Source organism: Pezoporus wallicus, unplaced genomic scaffold, assembly GCF_028554395.1.
Source record: "Pezoporus wallicus isolate ANWC-B61680 ecotype Strahan unplaced genomic scaffold, APGP_CSIRO_Pwel_v1 contig_6897, whole genome shotgun sequence".
In the NCBI taxonomy this organism is placed as follows: Eukaryota; Metazoa; Chordata; class Aves; order Psittaciformes; family Psittacidae; genus Pezoporus; species Pezoporus wallicus.
In genome coordinates this window covers 80584-83893 of record NW_026636510.1, presented here as the reverse complement: position 1 = coordinate 83893, position 3310 = coordinate 80584, and positions in this window count along the sequence as shown.

Here is a 3310-nt window from a genome sequence, read left to right as displayed (position 1 = left end):
CCGGAGTTTCCTTTGCTCGATCGCGCTCTCTCTGGATGGGCCCGGGTGCCTGCGGCTTTGCTGCTCACCAGGGTCCTCCTCCTTCTCCTGCCCCAGGCAGGCTCTGTGCCCCTTTCTTCTCCCCCCTTCTCTTGCTGTCACGTATTTTAGTGTCCCACAGGGTCAAACCAGGCAGTGATGCTGAAACCACCCTGCGGTGTCTGGGGACCCAGTGTGTTCCCCCATGGAGGTGCATAGGGTATGAGTCCCAGGGCAGAGCTAGCTGTGAAGTTCCATCTAATACACTCCTTGGTTATGGGTTTTGCCCACTGTCTCCTCCTCAAGTCAAGCTGGAATTGTGGGAGCCAAACCCAGTGTGTGAAAAACAAGCAGGGAGCAGCCGTGCTTGCTTCCTCTCCCAGGGCTGGAGGGTCCCTGCAGCCCCGGGCCTCTACCCAGAGCCTGTTCCATTCCTCTGTTTTCCCCAGGCAGTTCAGCCCTGGGCAGGAGTGTTGCAACAGCCACTGGCACCCCTGAATCACCAGCCTCGCTCCTCCTGTCCACAAAATGGCAGCTGCTGAGCCAGGTAGGATCACGCCACACCAAGGCAGCTGGCCCAGCTGTGAGCAGCAGGGTAACCCCTCCTCTCAGGGGCTGCTATCCCTGGCAGAGCAGGGTCAGGGGTCCCTGTTCCCCTAGCCCAGGGGGAATAGCTCCTTAGTAGCCAAGTGGTTCCCCAGCTGCTCATGCTGAGTGGTTTCAGGTCCTAACACTTCTTGGCTGATGTACATCCCACTGGCTACAGGCTGCTTCGCTTGTGGTGCAGAGGAGCAAGTGGGTGCTCCCCGAAATGAGGGGTGCACCCTTGTGCTTTCTCTGTGCCCAGCCTCACTCCCCTCTCCCCAAAGTGACCAGGCAGGTGCTATTTTTCCCCTTCCCTTGAAACTCACCTGCCCTTGGGTTTCTCCTTAATCTTGTCCTGTTCCCCAGGGAACAGTAAGGAAGGCCACGAGGGTGGTCGGCAGCAGGTCCTGTGCCAGGGAGTAGGCTCCCTGCATCCCACCATTCTTCCTCTGCAGGATGTGCCAGGGATGCTGGCTGCTGGAGACACCACAGATCTGTTTCCCTGGGGTTTCCTAGCCCTGCCTGCCCCGGCTTGCTCCCCACCCTCTTGCTCCCCAGTCCCTGTCACAGTGAGACCCCAAATGGCAGCACAGGGTGGACTTCACCCCTCTCCCAGATCAGGCAAAGTAACCTGGCATTGGGAGGCTTTTGAAAGCAAGTGGTAAAATAGATGTCAGAGCCCATTTTGGGCTTTCTAACTTTCTCCAGCCCCCCTGGCTGGAAGCACCATGGGGCTCAGGGACTGACCCTGCCGCCCTTGCTCCCCTCACCCCTGCTGCTGCAAGATTTGGGTTTCCAACAGCCCAGTGCATCCCAAACATCCCCACCTCAACCCTACTCCCTTCTGGCCTGGCTTTGCTTTGGAAACGGGGATCTTCTCATTTTAAGCATTAAACCCACAACAAACTCCTTCTCCCAGCCTTCACGCACACCCTGCTCCCGGTGAGGCTGGACTCGGGGTCCCTGCAGCCAGCCCCAGGTCTCCCCCAGCCTTGGTGTCCATGCTGCCTGGTTTGCACCCAAGGCTGCATCCAGCGGCTCCTCATGCGCTGTGCCTGTTGCCTGCCTTTCCACACAGATACCTACAGGGGAAAAGCTGTGTTCGATGGTGGGGGAAAAGCAACAGCAAAAAACAGCAAGGGAAATTAATGCGAGCGTGCGTTTGTAAAAATATTTTTTAACGGAAAGACATTTTTTCAATTAAATTATTTAAGGAATTTTATGGAGGTCTGCGGTGCCTGTGTGGTTCTTGGGGGGCTCTGGGTGGTGGGGACCTCTGCACTGTGTGACGTGTGGGCATGTCTGCGTACTTGTGTGTGTAAAAACAGGTCCGTGGCAGCGAGCAGGGGCCACTTAGCCCCATGAGGGTGAAAGTGTCCGTCTTTTTAATCTTTGGGGGCTGAGGGCAGTCCTGGAGATCCTGGGGCAGTGGAAATGGGGACAGCATGGAGTGGCCCTTGGGGAGCATGATGGCCAAGCTGGGATGGGGGGGAAGGGCAAGTCCTGCCTACACCCTGCCTGTGCTCTGCCTACGGCCTCCTCTTCCCCCCTCCCAGCCGGCGCAAAAGAGCCTTTTGTGCTGCTGGGTTTTTTTCCCCCTTTTTAATTCCTAACCCGGAGATTAAGGGAAGACAAAGGCTACGATTGTTCCCGCTCTGCAGAGAGCTGGAAAGTTCGGGGAGGGGGGATCGTCTTTTTCCAGACAGGCCCAGAGGATGTGGATGCGCGCCCCAGATGGAGACACCCCGGGAGCAGTAGAGGAGGGTCCCCACAGGGGCACGGCTGGGGCGAGGGCACAGCGGCGCTAAGGGGGGACCCCGGTGGGGTGGGCTGGGGTCTCAAGGGCGGGCGGGAGGGAGGTTCTCGCAGCAGAGCAGGAGGAGAAGGAGGAAGGCTGCGGGTGATGGGTTGGCCGGCTCGCCGGCTGCTTGGCGTTTTCCCTGCTAACTCTTGGCTGACACCTCGACGACTTGGCAGGGAGAGGATCCCGCAGCCCTGTCAGCCGCCTGGGGCCGGCACAGCTGGAAGGGATCACGGCTCGGCACGGCTCGGCACAGCGCGGCAGCGACCCGGCAAGGCAGCGCGGGCACGGGACAGCGGGGCACGGACACCGCCATCGCCCCCACCGCGCCGCATCCCCAGCTGCCACACTGCGCCCATGGGAACCGCCAGCACGGTCGTGCCGGGGCCGCGTCCCGCCGCCGCGCTCCGCCAGGGGCAGGACGGATGGCGGCCGGGCGGGTCATTGCCTCATGGCTGGAGCCGGGGGGACACGCTGCGGCCAGAGAAGGGGCTTCCCCCAGAGCCCGAGGGACGGGACCCGGCGAGTTTTCCCATGCTCACAAGGAGCTGCGAGACACCCACGAGCGCCCCGGCTCTGCTCCTTCTGTTTCCCGTTAAGATTATTTATTGGTAATTTTTAAGACCACTTACAGACTCTGTTCACGTGCCAGGACCCTACACAGCTTTTTCCCAGGGCTTTTTTTTTTTATTTTATTAAAAAAAAAAAAAAAAAGGAAAGAAATAGTTTTAATCATTTTCTTCCCACTCCTTCCTTCCAGACTCCTTTGGTAGCTGGTGGGGGGCTTGCACATGGTGCAGTGCGTTGGCTGCCAATGCAGCCTGTCTCCTCCCTGCCCACTGCTTCTGGGGCTGCATCCTTGCCCCCTGAAGCAGAGCTGAGTGTCCCCACAGGGGGACCATGGGG